Consider the following 21,962-nt stretch of genomic DNA (forward strand, 5'->3'; position numbering starts at 1 on the left):
AAATAAAACTAAATTAAAACTAAAATTGAATCTAAAATTGGAACTACTTCTATATCTGCTCCTTGAAATCGCACGCATGCAGCATTTGTTTGAGAAGAGTTGGCTGAACAACTTCCGATTTTAGCTGAGCTAAGAAAAAAAAATAGACGAGAGCTGGTGCCATCTTTTCGGCCAAATTGATGATGCAATTGAGAGTCATCCACTAGCTATGTGGCTTTACCAAGTATGCCCAGTAATAATCCCAGTTCAACTTGGTTAACCCTTGGATTGCTTTTGCCTTTTCTTGAGCCTTCTGCTTCCAATTTGTTTCTATCGTTGCTTTCTTGTAACTTTCGGGGCTTGTAGGTGACTGAGCAATTAGAAGCTTTCCTTTTCAAGAAACTTTTCTCAGCGATGCGCGATTAGTGCTAGGCGCTATCGGAAACTGCCTCCGTTTCTTGATCTGGGCTTCCTTGATGCGTTTTTCACCTTTTGCGCTTTTTTCTTTTAGCGGATATAAAGTTCAAATTTTGTGAAAATAATGTTTCCGTAGGCTCTTGACCCTGAGTCTTAAATTGTTTATTTCTGATATCAACGTTGTCCAGTATCCACTTAACCATGTCTGTATATGGGAGAATTGTGGGTCTTGCTGCTATTCGGTGTAAGAATGAGCAAGCTAGCTCTGTGATGGATGCCTTAGAAGAACTTTTTTGAGCCCGCAGTAGCAGTAACTTCCATTACTCTCGGATTCTCCTCCTCAAGCAGATTATACATTCCTTCCCAGGTAGCAATACCAGCGTCTCTGTTACAGGCTGTGTCTGTATACAAGGGCGCCATTTCTTTCTCTTCAGAGCTCGGAGCTTTGCTTTTCTTTGCATTTTACCTTGCGTATTGCTTTGTATCGTTTTCTGTTCTCCGTTCTTGCAATTCACAAGTGAAGTGAAAATAATGGTAAAGCAGGTTGATGGGAAAGTTTTAAATGCAGAAGACGTATCAAATATACCACCTTACGTGAAATCATTTTTCGATAAGCACGAAACCATATTCCATTAATAACTGGAAACTAATTCATTTATTGGCATTAAAGTGCATAACCAGGTGTCAATTTATGGAAAAAAAAATTGAAACACGTGCCCGAAAGATCTGCGATGAAACAATTTTGCGATTTGCTTCGTAATATCGCAGAATCGCAATATCGGAAAATCGCAATATCGCATAAGTGATAGCTCGCTATATTGCATTATTGCTTTTATCGCAAAGCTGTGATATCACAATATCGCAATATCGCAATATCACAAAATCGCAATATATGACAATCTTTGTTAACATGTTTTCTGCAAAATGCGATTTGCGATATGCGTCATCGCATATTGGCAATTTAAGGTGTTCAATGTAAGTTGTGCTTGATGCATGCGATGTGATATTTTACTATCGTGTGTCGCGATCTCGCAGTGATAGAATTTGGTTTGTAAGGAGGTATCCTGTCATCTTTTTGTGATGCGAATTTTCCTAAGGAAAGATTTTAACTTACCTTATCAAGAAGTTTAGATTTTTTAAATTTTTCAAGGGAATTCTTCCTAAGCTTATGATGGTAAGTTTTATTCGAAAAGGAAATATAAGCACTAATTGATTTTTTAATTTTTTAACTAAGGGTCCCCACTTATTTAGTATTAGGAATAACACTAAATAAGAAGGGGGGTTGTTGCTGGCCACAACAATTGGCGATTCACTTGGAAGAACCAGTTATCTCCGCTTTTCTTTTGAATTTTCAAAACTTCCAAAACAGAAATTTTTCCAGAAAATTGAACTTTATTATAGAAAGACGAAGTACAAAAAGCTTTTGCCTATCAATGATATTTCATTTCTTTTTTTTTTTTTTACTTTGATTATTTACTCCCTCAAGCTAGTCCTTGTATCTACATCAGTCATTACTTGGTTTATAAAGATAAAAACAAAGTCTTCTCTATAAATCAGTTTTAAATATGCTCATTTGTCGTAGGTAGAGCCTCTACTACCAGCAAGTGTTTATAGCTTCGACAGGGTTACCTGTTATCCAGCAATGATCCTGTATCCTACTTAGAGAAATTTACAACATTCAAAGAGGAATCCATTTCCACACTTATTTCTTTCATTTTCTTTTTCATTCTTAAAGAACAATGTTTTGGTTTGGTAGCCAATTCATGACACAGTCATTCACTGATTTATAACTTTGTTGAACAAGTTGGCTCATGATGAGACCCCTTGTCTTTTGATTGCAACAATATTGAGTCATTGCCATGTTGTGGTATGCAGTATTCAAAGTCAGCAAGCTATAATATCTATGATCATGGTAAGTCAGCTCATGATGAGACCTCTTACTCTTTAAGTTGAAGTGTATCTTTGGATCATTCTCTGAATGTTTTAGTTTCCTTGGTGGGGAGGAAGTCATTGTTTCCTTAAGACAGTTCTGGAGGAAAATGATAGAGTTTTTGGAAATAGCTTTTCTACAGAGAACCTTCATTTTTTGTTATTGATACCTTTCATTTGACTGAAATAAAACAATTTCTAACTAAAGGGGGCCTTTCATCAAATTTACAAAGTCAAAACTAATATCATTTCTAGTTCTAGAGTCTTCAACTGTATCTTTCAATAGTAATGATTAATTTTTAGAAAGAATTCTATTATCTAAAAGAGACTTTGTGTCTTTTTAGTGAATCTCAAATGTAACCATTTACAACCAATTTTATTATGAAAAGAAAAACAACTACTCTACAAAAATAGAAGAATGATCTTCTAAGGAAAATATTTTTTAAGAATCTGACCATTAACAGGTAAAGAATCTCTTTTCCCTGCTAAATCTTGTAACATGAAGGTGGACGGACCTATGACTTCTATGATTTGAAAAGGACCAAGCCACATTCTTTGAAATTTTGTATGTTTTCCTTTTTCCTCATGAGCCTTGTCCCATTTTAAAACTAGATCTCCTATTTGAAAATATTTTCTAGATATCATATTGGAATCAAAATAAGCCTTGACTAATGCTTGGTGATGAGCGGGAGTTATCTTAGCCTTTTCTCGTTGTTCTTCTAACTTAATTAATTCCAGCTGCCTTAGTTGTAAGGAAGAATTTGGTGCTTCATCAATATATTGAACCAAGGCTAAAGAGGGAATTGCCAAATGAGTCGGAAGAACCACTTCTTTCCCATAAACTAAATTAAAGGGAGAAGTGCCAATGGAGGCTTTCTGCATTATTCGATCTGCCCATAAAGCATATATTAAAGACTTATGCCAATTTTTATGATTTTGGTCAATGGTTCACTTAATGATTCTAATTAAGTTCTTATTTGTAGATTCCGCTAACCCATTCCCTTGTGGGTAATAATTGGCAGAGTATTTAAGCTTGAAACCCCTTTTGAGTGTGAATTCAGTCATTGCATTACCAGAAAAATATGATGCATTATCGAACATTAAAGCGGAAGGAACCCAAACCTGGTGATTATGAACTGATCTATGAACTCAATGATATTCTCAGCGTTAGCCGTCTTGAGTGGAACTGCTTCTACCCATTTAGTAAAGTAATCTATTGCTGTAAGGATATATCTATGCTGTTCAGAAGAGTGAGGAACGATCTCACCTATTATGTCCAATCCCCACTGATTGAAAGGTTGTTCAATGTTAACTGGTTGCAGTGGCAAGGATGGTTTCTTTTGTCTTCCAGTAGCGGTTTGGCAGACTTGACATTTCCTTACATAATTATGTGCATCTTTGAATAATGTGGGCTAGTAATAGCCTGCGCGTAAAATTTTATGAGCAGTAGCATCTCCAGCTTAGTGTCTGCCTGCTTGCCCATCGTGAAGTTCCTGCAAGACTTTTTCAGCTTCAGATTTCTCAAGACATCTAAGGAGAACAAAATTATAATTTATTCTAAAAAGAACATCATTGACGAGTTAATATTGTTTGGCTTTTAATCTTAGAGCTTTTTTCTTGGTATAATTGAGGTTTGAAGGAGCATATCCATTCTTTAGATAATAAATAATATCAGCGTATAATGACTCAACATCTTTTAGGCTTACCTCGTACACTTGTACCTCTGCAGATGGATTTTCAGACATTAGCGATGCTCCTGCCAGCATTTTGCAAAAGCCTTGACCTTTTACAATACTTGCTGGTTTGATTTCTACATCATATTCCTGTAAGGCAGTAACCCAATTGGCCCTTTTCTCAACCACATCCTTTTGTACTAGAAGATTTCTTACTGCTGGAAAAGGTACTATGATTTTGGTATGTGTTTTGAGTAAAAAAGGTTTGAAATATTTAATTGCTTTGAAAACAGCATAAGCTTGTTTTTCCACATCTGAATAATTCAACTCAGCTCCTTGTAAATTGGAACTGAAAAAAGCAATTGGGGCTTCCACCTTTTCTTGATTTGCTTGAGTGAGTATCGCAGCATATGATCTATTGGAGGCAAATGTATACAAAATAAAAGGGTCGGAAAAATTTGGAGTTGCTAAAGATGGAGCATTAATTATTGCTTGTTTGATCATATTGAATGCCTCTTGTTCGTCTTGGCCCCATTTAAAATTTGCGTTCTTTTTAATCATGGCTTGTAAAGGAGACACAATTCTTGAAAAGTGTGGAACAAATCTCTTTACAAAGTTAATTTGGCCAAGGAAAGATTGGATGGCTTTCTTGTTGTGAGGTAGGGGTACTGCGGAAATTTCCTTGATTCTGTCAGGATCAATTTGAATTCCAGATTTTGACACTATGAGTCCGAGAAGTTTTCCTTCACTTAACACGAAAAAGGATTTTTTCGGGTTGAGTGAAATCCCATACCTTAAAAAACATTGGAATTTTTTTTTTAAATCTCTGAGATGGTTGTTTCATTTCTTGGAATAAACAGTTATATCATCCAAATAGATTACCACTGATTTATTAATTAATCCCTTGAATGCGATGTCCATGGCTCTCTGAAATGTGGCACCAACGTTAATCAATCCAAATGTCATCTTTTGATAGGCGTATGTGCCCCATTTAGTTCTGAATGTAGCTTTTAACTGATCATCGGGATGTACCAATACTTGGTTATATCCTGAGAATCCATCCAAGAATGACATTAATTCTGAGCCCGCAATTGCCTGCAATATTTGTTCCATGGGGGGCAAAGGAAAATTATCCTTTTGGCAGGCCTTGTTAAGGTTTCTAAAGTCAATGCAGATTCTAATATCTCTGTTTTTCTTTCTAACAAGTACCATATTAGAGACCCATTTAGAATGTCTAGTGGGAAAAATTATTTTGGCTTTCAATAACTTATTGAGTTCAGTTTTGAACTGGTTTTCTAGATTGGGATGGATCTTTCTCAACTTTTGTTGGACAGGTTTTTCATTATCGATCATTGGGATAGTATGTTGGATGATGGAGGTGTCGTATGTTTTAAGTTCATCATAATTCCAAGCAAAGACCCTTTTATATTATCTCAAGAGATGCATATATGCTATTTTTTCTTCAGGGGATAGGCCAAGGCCTAGGTTGATATTCTGTGGTTTCGCATCAGTTCCTAGATTTACCAATTCATAGTTCAAAGTCGAACTTTGAAGTTTTGAATTGGCAGATCTTTTGAATCGATCTTTCAAATCATAAAGGTCTTCTAATTTGACTACTAATTTAGGTATAGCATTGTTAGTACTATCCTGTTGAAATTGTTGGTCATGTTGGTCTTCGTCAATTATTTGATTGGTGTAGGATCCTTTAGATGTGAGGAAACTCACGATATTAGGATCGTCGTTGAAAATCCTCCAATTGGTAATGTTATCAGGAATAGATGGTCTAAAAATTAACTCAATTGAAAATTGGTCAGGGCTAAAATCTTCTGAAGGAATGAGCTTGGAAGCTACGTTAGCTAAGAGGTCTGTGCTAGCATTCTGTAGTCTAGGAATTGATGAAATATTAAATGCTATAAAGTGTTCAGTCAGATCTTGAACTAAAGATTAGTAGTGTTTTAAATGACCTGATAAACAGTGTATAGTATTATGTACCTGTTTGATTACAATTTTGTAATCTCCGAAAACTTGCAGGTATTTGACGTCTAATCCGATTGCTTTGTATAATCGTTGGATTAAAGCCTCATATTCTATGGTATTGTTGGTGCAATCAAATTTGAGTCTGCAAGTTAGCATAGTTTTATCTCCATCTGGACTTACTAACACGCATCCTGCTCCTGTTCCTTCATTAGACTTAGAACCATCAAAAAATAATTTCCAAAACAAAGATTTATTTACAAGGCTATCTATAAAAGTAATACATTTAGAACTATCTGTTTGAGAAAAATTTTCTACTTGAGATAAAGCAGAATGTTCTAAGTAAGGTGATGTATGAGCATTAAAATTTCCTAAGAAAGAATCTCCTGAATAGTTGCCAATGTTGTTATAATTATATGCTACTGGTTCATTTTCTCCCTCGAGTTCTGTTAATATGTATTTCTGATGACGTTCGTGCTTAACTTTTATTTGGTTTGGTTTACCATTATAAGGGAGCCACATGTGGGACCAGTCAGTTGCAAAGTATCCATGAAGTTTTTTTGACCAATCTCTACTAAGGATTAAGCCATAAAATTCTAGAATATCATACTCTAAAATGTCGATAACTTGACATACCTTTGGGTTGGATGATAGCCTTATGGTAACCTGATTTAACTCGCCAATCACTTTGAATTGTGATCGATGTAATTGGACTATGCGCACAACAGATTTTTGGGGTTGAACGTTCAATTTTTCACATATTGATCTTGGTAAAATATTCGATGAAGCTCCAGAATGCACTAAGTAATTATGCACATTTTTATTCAAAATTTCATAAGGAGAAATGGGGGAGTATGAGATCTCGATCTTCCTCCAATTAAGGCGATATCGTTTGGATCAACCTTATTCATTGTATTAGTTGGAGGTGGTCTTCCCATGTCATGGGAAGCTTGAGAGATTACAGCGGCTGGTAAAGGTGTAACTGGTACAGCATGTAATTCTTTCAAAAGTACTTTTTGCTGGTGTTTTAACTTGCTCAATTCAAACAGAGTAATATTAGCCCTAGTCTTTTTCATGTCTTCTATGATATTATACTCCATTTCATCCGAAACGATTAGTGTTTTAGATGGAGTTAGTGTGTCTGTTTGGACTGGGCTGGTTTGAGTCGCTTTAGGTGATGTTTTCTTGGTTGCGACTTTATCCTTAGTCATCGAGCTTGTGCTCTTTGGCTTAGGTGTAGGTTGAGGAGGATCAAGTTGATTTCTGCTGCGAGTACTAACCGGGAATACCTCTTGATCCTCTTCATCTGGGAGGATGAAATCCCACATACCTTATAACTCTACAACTTCTTCTTCATCGGTATGTTCTTTGGTAGCGATTTCCTCTTCTTCATCTTCTGATTCGGCATTTGAAATTGCGTTAGGGGGTTTGGAATCGGTTGAAGGATCTCTTTTAAAAGGCCTGTATGGCTTTTTAGAAGAAGTTTCTGCCACTTGTTTCTTAATGTCGACCATCTCGTTGGACATGGTCTTCAAAACTTTTTGTAATCCCTCTAAATCGAATGGATCTTTCGATTGTTTTTTCTTGGGGTCTTCTTTGAAAGAAACCTTCTTATATTTTCATTCTTCTATGGCATTTTTATTTTCTAGGGCCATAATATGTTTCTCTACTATTATTTCTTCTTTGATATTTTCAACTAAGGTTTTTTTGTTAGCCCTATCAACAAATATTGCTATGTTTGATGGTAAAGCAGTAATGTACCATTCACATCGCAGTTCTTCGCTAGGCTAGGAAGCGGTATGAATTTTGTTTAAGATTTTATTGAAATGTACATTGAAATCTTTGATAGGTTCTCTTGACTTGGCCCTAAGGTTAGACAAGTAGTTGATCAGTGTCGCCGTAGACCTGTCATCACCGAACTTGGTCAGGAATTATTCTTGGAAGATGTCCCAACTAGTAATAGTTCTAGATGGTAATGAGAAATACCATGATCTGGCTGTTCCTTGCAAAGTATAAGGACAAAGCTGAACAACAACATCTTCGTTGGTAACTCCATTGAGATTTATGGATAGCATAAAGTTGTTTATATGTTCTTGCGCTAGCATGCGTGCCTCAGGACTAAACTTAGGCAGCCATTTTTCAGGATGGGCCAGTAATTGACTCAAGGGTGCAGGCATTAGGACTGCCCCTGGGTTATTCCCTGGGGATTGGGCCATCACTGAACTACTAATAGAGGAAAGTGCGGAAGATGATCCTTGCAGTTGAGAAGATGACGATACTATGACTCTAGATGGTTGAGAAGGAGTTGCGGAAGATCCAGTGGGCTGATGGACAATGATCTAAAGTGGAGGAGTGGATGGTTGACTTCGTGGTGAAGAGTTTGAAATGGATGATGATGATGAAAGAGTCTCGCTATTGGAACCTTTAGGAGACTTACTTGCTCTTTTTCCTTGTAGGTAGAGGTAGCTCAGTTGGTTGAACACCAAAATTTTTGCTCTTTAATCTGGTAAGAGGATGAGCTGGGTTATATTGCGAAGTCACGCTGCCTTGAGATTTATCAGATTTTTGAGGAGATATAGAAAATCATTGAAGTTTGTGAATCAAAGATTCGACTTCAGGAGGTTCAATAGTATATTGTTCTGAAATGTCAGTATTTGTAGTAGTGGTTGTTGCTCCAGTGACTTCTGACTCTAGATTTAGATGAAATGGGGAAGTCAGGGGAGATGGTGAGGGCGATTTACTCTCAGAATGGTATTTAGATTTAGATTTGCTTGCCATTCACAATTCGGGGGCCCTCCTTCTAGCACCAAATATGTTGAAGCCCCGAAAATCGAGTCTACAAAAAGGGGGATACCCACCCGGTCCGGACCTTGGTTAGCAGCTCTATAGTGGGTCCGACTCGGGATATGGGACCAGTTTCCCAATTTATGTGTGTGTATGTGAAGTATTGATATTTCTCTTTCTAACAATTTCTAAATGGAATACTTTTACTCTAACTCTAATCTAATAATATAGAAATTGTATTCTAAAAAGCAGAAATATATAAGTCTACACTAACACGGGGTGTAATCTTTCTTTTATGCGATCTAAAATGATTTCAAATAACAACTGGTAATAAATATCATTCAACTGTTATGAGAAAAGAATTCAATAAAGATGAACCATTTCGTATAAAAAGTTAGACGAAATAGTTGTGAAAAACATATCGCATAATAAGCTACTCATATATCAAGCATAAATAAATAGCTATCACTGTACAAAAGTGCCAAATGATAACTCAGGCATTCATGCAACAATATATAAACAACTGAACATGAATATCACTTTAACACAAAGGCATAAATAGTTAAGAGATAGAAGTACCATTTATAACTAGTCCTACTCATGAGCTTCAAGCGATAAATGATTTATCTCTCCTTGATCTAACATCCACTAAGAGTACAAAAGTGCAACATTAGTAGCAGATATCAGATGCAAATATCAATAAATCTTGTTCCATTCATTCATCAAAACCTCCTTAGAGGGTACAAAGTTGCATGTTCTGGGGATAAGTTTTTGACAAATTTCAGGACCCTTCTCTAAATGTATGAGAAGGGTTTAAATACTACTAACTAAATCTAAAAATAACTTATTACAAAAATGTAGGATGCGGTTTAAATGACCATCCTCATTTCAGGAAAAATAAAACAAAATTAAAACTAAAATTGAATCTAAAATTGGAACTACTTCTGTATCTGCTCCTTGAAATCGCACGCATGCAGCATCTGTTTGAGAAGAGTTGGCTAGCCGACTTCCGATTTTAGTTGAGCTGAGAAAACAGAATCAACGAGAGCTGGAGCCATCTTTTCGACCAAATTGATGATGCACTTGAGAGTCATCCACTGGTTATGTGGCTTTACCAAGTATGCCGAGTAATAATCCCAGTTCAACTTGGTTAACCCTTGGATTGCTTCTGCCTTTTCTTGAGCTTTCTGCTTCCAATTTGTTTCTATCGTTGCTTTCTTGCAATTTTCGGGGCTTGTAGGTGCCTGAGAAATTAGAAGCTTTCCTTTTTGAGAATTGTTTCTCAACGATGCGCGATTAGTGCTAAGCGCTATCAGAAACTGCCTCCGTTTCTTGATCCGGGCTTCCTTGATGCATTTTTCGCCATTTGCGCTTTTTTTATTTTAGTGGATATAAAGTTCAAATTTTGTGAAAATAATGTTTCCGTAGGCTCTTGACCCTGAGTCTTAAATTGTTTATTTCTGATATCAACACTCTCCAGTATCCACTTAACCATGTCCATATATGGGAGAATTGTGGGTCTTGCTGCTATCCGGTGTAAGAATGAGCAAGCTAGCTTTGTGATGGATTCCTTAGAAGAACTTTGTGAGCCCATAGTAGCAGTAACTTCCATTACTCTGGGATTCTCCTCCTCAAGTAGATTATACATTCCTTCCCAGTTAGCAATACCAGCATCTCTGTTACAGGCTGTGTCTGTATACAAGGGCACCATTTCTTTCTCTTCAGAGCTCGGAGCTTTGATTTTCTTTCCCATTTTACCTTGTGTATTGCTTTGTATCGTTTTCTATTCTCCATTTCTGCAATTCACAAGTGAAGTGAAAATAATGGTAAGGCAAGTTGATGGGAAAGTTTTAAATGCAGAAGACGTATCAAATATATCACCTTACGTGAAATGATTTTTCGATAAGCACGAAGCCATATTCCATTAATAACTAGCAACTCATTCATTTATTAGCATTAAAGTGCATAACCAGGTGTTAATTTATCGGAAAAAAAATTTTGAAACACGCACCCGAAAGATCTGCGATGAAACAATTTTGTGATTTGCTTCGTAATATCGCAGATCACAACATCGCAGAATCGCAATATCGGAAAATCGCAATATCGCATAAGTGATAGCTCGCTATATTGCATTACTGTTTTTATCGCAACGCTGTGATATCGCAATATCGCAATATCGCAGAATCGCAATATATGACAATCTTTGTTAACCTGTTTTCTGCAAAATGCGATTTGCGATATGCGTCATCGCATATTGGCAATTTAAGGTGTTCAATGTAAGTTGTGCTTGATGCATGCGATGTGATATTTTACTATCGTGTGTCGCGATCTCGCAGTGATAGAATTTGGTTTGTAAGGAGGTATCCTGTCATCTTTTTGTGATGCAAATTTTCCTAAGGAAAGATTTTAACTTACCTTATCAAGAAACTTAGATTTTTTAGATTTTTCAAGGGAATTCTTCCTAAGCTTATGATGGTAAGTTTTATTTGAAAAGGAAATATAAGCACTAATTGATTTTTAATTTTTTAACTAAGGGTCCCCACTTATTTAGTATTAGGAATAACACTAAACAAGAAGGGGGGTTGTTGCTAGCCACAACACCTCCCAAGAGGGGAATTCAGCATGAGATACAGTTACAACAGGATGTTCCACTTCATAACATTGGCATGTATTGCATGTCGATTATGGAGTGCATGGAAATCAAGAAGAAAATTCAAGAATTGTTGATCAAAGGTATCATACGCCTATCTACTTCACCATGTGGTTCACCCATTGTTTTGGTGCCAAAGAAGGATGGGAATTGGCGCATGTGTGTGTATTTCCATGCACCGAACAAAATCATAGTAAATAATCGTTATCCACTCCCAATATTTGATGATTTTCTTGATCATTTGAGGTATGAAAAGTATTTCACTAAGTTATATTTATGAAGTGGTTATCATCAAGTTAGAATAGTTGAAGAGGACATTTGGAAAACCACATTTAAAACTAAACAGGGATTGTTTTAATGGTTTATTATGCCTTTTGGTCTTACAAATGCTCCAGCTACTTCCATGAGAGTAATGAATGATGTATTGAGACCATTGATATATGACTTTGTCATTGTGTACTTAGATGATATACTCATATTCAACAAATCCATAGATGAACATGTCATGCATGTAAAGAAAGTAGTTGATTTCTTCAGAAAGGAACAGTTGTTTTTAAATATGTCAAAGTGTGAATTTGCCAAGACTTATTTAGTGTATTTGGGACACATTGTTGGAGGAGGTGAGCTAAAGATAGACCCCTCTAAAGTTGAGGTCATTTTGAATGGGCCCAAGACCAATACAGTTACATAGGTAAGAAGCTTTTTAGGGGAAACACAATATTGGATAGAGTTTATTGCTAATTTTTCTTCAATTGCAAATCCATTACATGTTGGAAATAATATTGAGAGGGGGGGGGGGGGGGGGGGGGTGAATCAGTATTATCAAATCAATAAAACTTTTTCATTTCCATACTTAGATACATATACGCTACTTCAATTAAGGGAACCCACGTGTATATGCAACTGTGTCTAATGCAACTAGCGTATATCCAGAATACTTATGATTCAGTTAATCCATTAAATGTTGATCTTTAGTTAGTGCATCAGAACTTCATTAACCATATGTACAGTAAGCAGGAGCAGTAAAACAGAACAGATCATCACACACAAGAAGCACACATGAACACCATGATATAAGGTGGAAACCCAATGTGGGTGAAAACCACCTGCTGCAAGTAATCTCTATCTTCTTTTAATAAGAAACTCATTTTACAATAGTTTTGTACTGGTGCAGTCTTATACCATTATGCAGGCTTCTACCACAAAGGACTACAACCCCCTCTCATTTTCCAGACTCTCCTTAATGGGAGCTACAACCCCCTTAGCTCTCGTACTAGCTGATCCATTTACTAATATGTAGGTGCCTGCCTACTGAATGCTTCAATCTTCACTCATTCTCTAGCTGCTACTGGAAGGGAGCTACCACCCCCTTTTCTCTTGTACTAGCTAATGTACTAGTATGTAGGCACCTGCCTACAATCTCCTTTCATCCTCCAGGGACCACATTTCATACATTTTCAGACTGGATACTCCTGACGCACAACACTATGATCTGAAGGCCACGTTTCATCCAATTTTCATACTGGACCCATCAATATCATTGAAGCACAAAAACAATCAATACTGAATCACTGAAACCCTGTCAACAAAAATTGCAGTCACCAGAACACAGAGCAGAACACTGAACTCTGCAACAATATTCAGAACCAACTGTATCATCAAAATCATGCATCAGATTACATACGCTACTTGGAAGTGCTGAACCAGCGTGTATACGCAACCTCACCAAAGTGAACCAATGTATATATCATCAATTACTTACTTATAACTTGATGCACTTCCTGACTTCAGACATATCTAGATTATTACATATGCAAGGATAATATGTGTGTTAGCAACCAGATCTAGTCCATCAGATCACATAAATATGAGTCATTATGATCCTGATCCATTATTAGATCTCATCCATCACCACTGAAGCTAAACACAATCAACCAAACAGAATATGTAGAATACTGACACCATTAAACAGTCATCAGAACTCATCAACAACCAGAACCACCTGACTTCAAACATCATAGCTCAAATGGTATATGCTACTACAATGAACCAAACCCGCGTTCATACACGCTTTCAACAAAGCCAACACGCGTACAGATCTATAAATATTCAATCATGACTTGCAGCTATTTCAAACTTAAGTTATACCCAGTTTAGAACATTACATGTGTCAGTATACAGATCTAGAACAAGCATAATCAACCATATAGAGATAGTTCATTTCAAACCATTTGATCCTGATCTATCCATAGATCTTGTTCTTCATCAACCAGTGAGATTCCTCCTTAGCTCAGATCAAGCAATGCATCATAAACCCTTTACCTGCATACTAGATCTCATACTTCATCAGATATTCAAGTCTTTTCCATGCCCTTGCATAACAATCTTCATCTCATTTTATAGTCTTAGGCCTTACTCAATAACACGGTCCAAAACCATAATAAAACAATACCATGGACCTAATACTTGGGATCAATACTTCTGACGAGATACCATGGTCCAAAACCATAGGTCCAAATACCAAGGACTTAATACCATGGACCAAAACCCAATGTACATGCCTTCCCTTGCATGAAAGTGTGTGTATATGCATACATGCCTTTTGATCTATGATCCCGCGTGTATATGCGACTTTGATAAGAGTAACCTGCGCATACCTTATTTTATTCATTCTTTGTAGTCTTATCATCAACTCTTTGCTACTGACCTGATGCACTATGATTTGTCATCTGTGTGATTTTCCATCAAGGACAACACTTGTATCATAATTCCAACAATCTTCCCCTTTGGACTTGATGGCAAAGCTAACTTGTCATTACTGAGAACTGTTATCTGATTCCTTTGAGTTGTCCTGCATCCCATGCATTCAGTCAAATCTGATATTTCTTCTGTAGATTCATCTAGTTATAAATAAGTGAGATGTTCTTCTACGAGTGGGTTGCCATCAAGTACAACACATGCATCATAATGCCAACAATCTCCCCCTTTGGACTTGATTGCAACAACACCAAATCACTCTCCCCCTTTGACATCAAGGGCAAAGGGCGGACCAAGATATTCTCTTTCCTTGATAAACGTTCTGCTATCCATACTCCCCCTGAGTACTTGCTGAAATCTTTGAATGAGATCCCCCTTTGTATATGCCAAGGTGTACCAATATGACCATGCTCCCTCTGAGTTCATGCTAAAGTCTCTGCTTTGCTGAAATGTACTATTCATGCTCCCCCTAACTGTAAGCAAGGTCTGCAAAAAGATGTTCTACCAGAAGAACATGAGTCTATCATAAATGGCCTTCCTATCACTAAGGACTCATACATTCATCTCCCAACCTAGTGGGGATATACCAATATTGACTCATCCACCCAACCAAGTGCAGATACACCAGAAATTTACATATGACAACCAAGTACATTACATCATTCATCCCAGGCATTGTGGGGAAACCAACATAGGCCGTTACATGACCTTGATATGACTGAAATATTTCATCATCCTTCTTATGCATAAAGGGGTTACAAATTACATCATGTGACCAAAAGAGATTTCATCAAATAACTACAATAGATAGAGACACACTATTACATCATGAGTCTTGATATGACCTTTACATGAGACCAAACATCTAAATAAGACTATTATAGTCATTAGCAACTATCATACATAATGTATGATCTGTTCCATAAGCATCTATCAACACCATCTAGACCAGCAATCATGTTCTCCCTCTGTACCTATTCCATCTGTGCCAGATGGTTTCTGTCAGGCCCATATTAGACTCTTCTCATTCTGAGTTTGGCCCACTGATTTCCTTCAAATTAACATATACGCGATTGTATCCACAGAAGCAAGCGTATATACGCAGATACTCCTTCTGAAACTCGCGTACAACCATTTCCAGATCAGTAACCTGTAAATGTCCTATGAGAAGGTATGTTTGCATATAGATATCAATGCATCATCATAAAATCATTCACATTATATCATATGTGTAAAACACCATAGCCATCTTATCAACAAGATCATCGATGTATCATCACTTGGGAATATCTGCATCAATCAACATACGTAAGTATCAACCTATCAACATATAGGTAAGAACTCTTCATCATCATGTCTCCAACAATGCAACTTTGAGTAATCATTCATGTATCCAGCACTATGTATCTTTAGCTCAAGATCTTTTGTCAAGGATTCTTTATATCATCAACATCAACAATCCTCATCCACATGAGTACCAAGAACTATAGGAATCCTGCACCATAACTGTACTATATGATCTTTATGCATATGACGATAGCAGCATATGAGTGACTCATCATCAAGTAATGATGTTGTGTATTCAAGCTTTGTACTTCACCTTATCCTTATGAAGATCACCATGTAAGCATCATATATGCACCATCTGAGAATCAATCCACAAATATGATCTGAACATCAACTATGTAACCCTAAGAATCATATGAGATTTTATCATGGACAACTCATAACCACATCATAGCAAGATATATCATTTGGCCATATCAGAATCATCACCAAGGACTATTACCCATAATACCAACAATGCTTTATTTAAAAGCATATGCTCCCCCTGAACCTGTGCCATCCTGTCTATTGTCAGATCTGATCATCACGACATTATCATCATCAAGTTAGGATCAAAAACAATTCTAAACATCTTATGAGTATCAAGACATTTCCACACACCATTAGCAGATTGTAACCATTATCAAACAGAGCGAATAATAGACTGAATCATATCAGACCCTTTTTCTGAGCCTATCCCTTCTGCTTTTCCTCAGACTGACATATATGCGCCTGTGCAGTGTCTAACTCGCGTATATACACGACTTCCCTTTATGAAACTTGCGTATGAGATTTAGGACACTAAAGTTTTACACTTCCAGCTCCCCTTGAGTCTGTTATGTCTGTGTTGTGCTGTGTCTGAGTACATTGTGTTGTGCCACATCTTTCTGATTGTACTTCCTTCTTCTTCCATATCTTTAAGCGTGATGATATTTTCTCCTTTTGGTATGGTACCCGTACTTTGTTCCTACATTCCTTTGCTGTATGTCCAAGCTTGTTACATGCATAACATCTTACTCATTTCATATTCCTCCTGTAGCAATCAGCAGCTTTGTGACCAAACATATTGCAAGAAAAGCAATATCCATTAAAGTACCTGGAATGTGATGATCTTTCTGCATGATGGTCTTGAACCACTCTTCTTCTACATTTGGCTGCAACATGTCCAATATTATGACATACATAACATTCAACCTTATTCATTGGAGGAGTAAAAGATTTTCTTTGAAGAATTTCTTTCCTTGGCTGTTGATGGGGTTGACCTCTCATTTCCTTGTTGAGCATTTCAGATTTTGCATTAGATTCCCTTGTCTTACTAGATTCTTCTTCAACAGATTCATGAAAACCAAGACCAGCTTTGATAGCAGGAGACCTTTGACTACTAAGAATATCATCCAAGATCTTAGTACTATCTTGAAATCGTAAGAGCTTATCTTTTTCTTCTAATTTATCTTTTAGAATATTTACCTCAACCTGATGTTGCTCTTCCTTTTCAAATTACTGCTTCTTCATGTTTGCTTCAACATTTCTTCCTTCTTCCAACTGATGTCTTAGATCAAGAACTTCATTTTCTTGTTTTTCATGAGCTTGGAGTAGTTCTTTATTTTGCTTCTTTGATTCTTCAAGATCTTCCTTTAGCGAGAGGATCGTAGCTTCAAGCCTTTCATAGTAACTGGATCTATCTCTGAGTTTCTTGATAGTTGTGCTTCTTTCATTTACTTCATTTCTTAATGATGTCACTTCATCCTGCAACTTTTGACATTGATTTTCCTTGTCCTTGAGTAACTTCCTTACCTTGTTTCCTTCCTCTAGTTGAACTTTTAGTTTGGTAACTTCCTTGAAATCACATTCCCTTTTTTTCAATAGATCTTGTTGTTCTCTAATTTTGTCTGTAAGCCTTCTAAATACTGCCTCTATTCAATATCTTTCTTGCTCACCCATAAGAGAAAATTCAGTTGCTTCGCTATCACTTTCATCATCTTCACATGGAAGGATACTAGAGGATAACAAATTTGTACCTGATAGATCTTGTTCATCTTCATTCCTAAGTGATTCTGAACCTGAAGTGCTTCTTTCACATAATCCCCAATCGATGCTCCCACTGTCATAGACTTTCTGAGATGTCTTCTTCTTCTTAGGTGCTTTCTTCTTAAGCTTCTTTCCCATTGTTCCACGGATCTCCTTCAAGTGATCAAGCTTCTACCAAAGGACCTGCTCTGATACCAATTGTTGGAAATAATACTGAGAGGGGGGGGGGGGGTGAATCAGTATTATCAAATCAATAAAACTTTTTCATTTCCATACTTAGATACATATACGCTACTTCAATTAAGGGAACCCGCGTGTATACGCAACTATGTCTAATACAACTAGACTATATCCAGAATACTTATGATTTAGTTAATCCATTAAATGTTGATCTTTAGTTAGTGCATCAGAACTTCATTAACCATATGTACAGTAAGCAGGAGCAATAAAACAGAACAGATCATCGCACACAAGAAGCACACATGAACACCATGATATAAGGTGGAAACCCAATGTGGGTGAAAACCTCCTGCTGTAAGTCGTCTCTATCCACTTTTAATAAGAAACTCATTTTACAATAGTTCTGTACTGGTGCAGTCTTATACCAGTATGCAAGCTTCTACCTGTAGAGGGCTACAAGCCTCTCTCGTTTTCTAGACTCTCCTTGATGGGAGCTACAACCCCCTTAGCTCTTATACTAGCTGATCCATTTACTAATACATAGGTGCCTACCTACTGAATGTCTCAATATTCACTCATTCTCTAGCTGCTAATGGAAGGGAGCTACCACCCCCTTTGCTCTTGTACTAGCTGATGTACTAGTACGTAGGCACCTGCCGACAATCTCCTTTCATCCTCCAGGGACCACATTTCATACATTTTCAGACTGGATACTCCTGAAGCACAACACTATGATCTGAAGGCCATGTTTCATCCAATTTTCATACTGGACCCATCAATATCATTGAAGCACAAAAACAATCAATACTGAATCACTGAAACCCTGTCAACAAAAATTGCAGTCACCAGAACATAGAGCAAAACACTGAACTCTGCAACAATATTCAGAACTAACTGCATCATAAAAATCATGCATCATTTTGCATACGCTACTTGGAAGGGTAGAACTAGCATGTGTATGCAACTTCACCAAAGTGAACCAGCGTAATCATCAATTACTTACTTATAACTTGATGCACTTCCTGACTTCAGACATATCCAGATTATTACATATGCAAGGATAATATGTGTGTTAGCAACCAGATCTAGTCCATCAAATCACATAAATATGAGTCATTATGATCCTGATCCATTATTAGATCTCATCCATCACCACTGAAGCTAAACACAATCAACCAAACAGAATTTGCAGAATACTGACACCATTAAACAGTCATCAGAACTCATCAACAACCAGAACCACCTGTAACTTCAAACATCATAGATCAAATGGTATACGCTACTACAATGACCCAAACCCGCATACATACGTGCTTTCATCGAAGCCAACCCGCGTACAGATCTATAAATATTCAATCATGACTTGTAGCTATTTCAAACTTAAGTTATACCCAGTTCAGAACATTACATGCGTCAGTATACAGATCTAGAACAAGCATAATCAACCATATATAGATAGGTCATTTCAAACCATTTGATCCCGATCTACCCTTAGATCTTGTTCTTCATCAACCAGTGAGATTCCTCCTTAGCTCAGATCAAGCAATTCATCATAAACCCTTTGCCTGCATACTGGATCTCATACTTCATCAGATATTGAAGTCTTTTCCATGCCCTTGCCTAATGATCTTCTTCTCCTTTTATAGTCTGAGGCCTTACTCAATACCACGGTCCAAAACCATAATAAAACAATACCATGGACCCAATACTTGCGATCAATACTTCTGACGAGATACCATGGTCCAAAACCATAGGTCCAAATACCAAGGACTTAATACCATGGACCAAAACCCAATGTACGCGCCTTCCCTTGCATGAAAGTGCATCTATACGCATACGCACCTTTTGATCTATGATCCCGCGTGTATACGCGACTTTGGTAAGACTAACCTGTGTATACCTTTTTTTCTTCATTCTTTGTAGTCTGATCATCAACTCTTTGCTACTGACCTGTTGCACTATGATTTGTCATCTGTGTGATTTTCCATCAAGGACAACACTTGTCTCATAATGCCAATAATCTCCCCCTTTGGATTTGATGGCAAAGCTAACTTGTCATTACTGAGAACTGTCATCTGATTCCTTTGAGTTGTCCTGCATCCCATGCATTCAGTCACATCTGATATTTCTTCTGTAGATTCATCTAGTTATAAATAAGTGAGATGTTCTTCTATGAGTGGGTTGCCATCAAGTACAACACATGCATCATAATGCCAACAATCTCCCCATTTGGACTTGATGGCAACAACACCATATCACTCTCCCCCTTTGACATCAAGGGCAAAGGGCGGACCAAGATATTCTCTTTCCTTGATAAACATTCTGTTGTCCATACTCCCCCTGAGTACCTGCTGAAATCTCTGAATGAGCTCCCCCTTTGTATATGCCAAGGTGTACCAATCTAACCATGCTCCCTCTGAGTACATGCTAAAGTCTCTGCTCTGCTGAAATGTGTTGTTCATGCTCCCCTTGACTATAAGCAAGGTCTACAAAAAGATGTTCTACAAGAAGAACATGACTCTATCATAAATGGCCTTCCTATCACTAAGGACTCATACATTCATCTCCCAACCTAGTGGGGATATACCAATATTGACTCATCCACCCAACCAAGTGGGGATACACCAGAAATTTACATATGACAACCAAGTACATTACATCATTCATCCCAGGCATAGTGGGGAAACCAACATAGGCCGTTACATGACCTTGATATGACTGAAATATTTCATCATCCTTCTTATGCATAAAGGGGTTACAAATTACATCATGTGACCAGAAGAGATTTCATCAAATGACTACAATAGATAGAGACACACTATTACATCATGAGTCTTGATATGACCTTTACATGAGACCAAACATCTAAATAAGACCATGATAGTCATTAGCAACTATCATACACAATGTATGATCTGTTCCATAAGCATCTATCAACAACATCTAGACCAGCAATCATGTTCTCCCTCTGTACCTGTTCCATCTATGCCAGATGGTTTCTGTCAGACCCATATTAGACTCTTCTCATTCTGAGTTTGGCCCACTGATTTCCTTCAAATTAACATATACACGACTGTATCCACAGAAACAAGCGTATATATGCAGATACTCCTTATGAAACTCACGTACAACCATTTCCAGATCAGCAACCTATAAATGTCCTATGACAAGGTATGTCTGCATATAGATATCAACTCATCATCATAAAATCATTCAAATTATATCATATGTGTAAAAATCCATAGCCATCTTATCAACAAGATCATCCATGTATCATCACTTGGGAATATCTGCATCAATCAACATATGTAAGCATCAACCTATCAACATATAGGTAAGAGCTCATCATCATCATGTCTCCAACAATGCAACTTCGAGTAATCATTCATGTATCTAGCACTATGTATCTTGAGCTCAAGATCTTTTGTCAAGGCTTCTTTATATCATCAACATTAACAATCCTCATCCACATGAGTACCAAGAACTATAGGAATCTTACATCATAACTATATTATATGATCTTTATGCATATGACGATAGCATCATATGAGTGACGCATCATCAAGTAATGAAGTTGTGTATTCAAGCTTTGTACTTCTCCTTATCCTTATGAAGATCACCATGTAAGCATCATATGTGCACCATCTGAGAATCAAACCACAAATATGATCTGAACATCAACTATGTAACCCCAAGAATCATATGAGATTTTATCATGGACAACTCATAACCACATCATAGCAAGATATATCATTTCGCCATATAAGAATCATCACCAAGGACTATTACCCATAATGCCAACAATGCTTTATTTAAAAGCATATGCTCCCCCTAAACTTGTGCCATCCTGTCTATTGTCAGATCTGATCATCACGACATTATCATCATCAAGTTAGGATCAAAAACACTTCTAAACATCTTATGAGTATCAAGACATTTCCACACATCATTAGTAGATTGTAACCATTATCAAACAGAGCAAATAATAGACTGAATCATATTAGACCCTTTTTCTGAGCCTGTCCCTTCTGCTTTTCCTCAGACTGAAATATACACAACTATGCAGTTTCTAACTCGCATATATACACGACTTCCCTTTATGAAACTTGCATATGAGATTTAGGACACTAAAGTTTTACACTTTCAGCTCCCCCTGAGTTTGTTATGTCTGTGTTGTGTTGTGTCTGAGTACATTGTGTTGTGCCACATCTTTCTGACTGTACTTCCTTCTTCTTCCATATCTTTAAGCGTGATGATGTTTTCTC

The 21,962-nt window shown here is 37.1% G+C and overlaps 1 pseudogene; it reads right to left on the bottom strand.

The window, feature by feature from the left end:
• LOC149241564 (chloride channel protein CLC-c-like) overlaps nucleotides 1-21,962 on the bottom strand; it is a 65,973-nt pseudogene that overhangs the window by 10,370 nt on the left and 33,641 nt on the right.

This window comes from Pinus tabuliformis, chromosome 8 (assembly GCF_031772625.1).
Source record: "Pinus tabuliformis cultivar Carrire ecotype Pingquan chromosome 8, CPIR1, whole genome shotgun sequence".
Lineage (NCBI taxonomy): Eukaryota > Viridiplantae > Streptophyta > Pinopsida > Pinales > Pinaceae > Pinus > Pinus tabuliformis.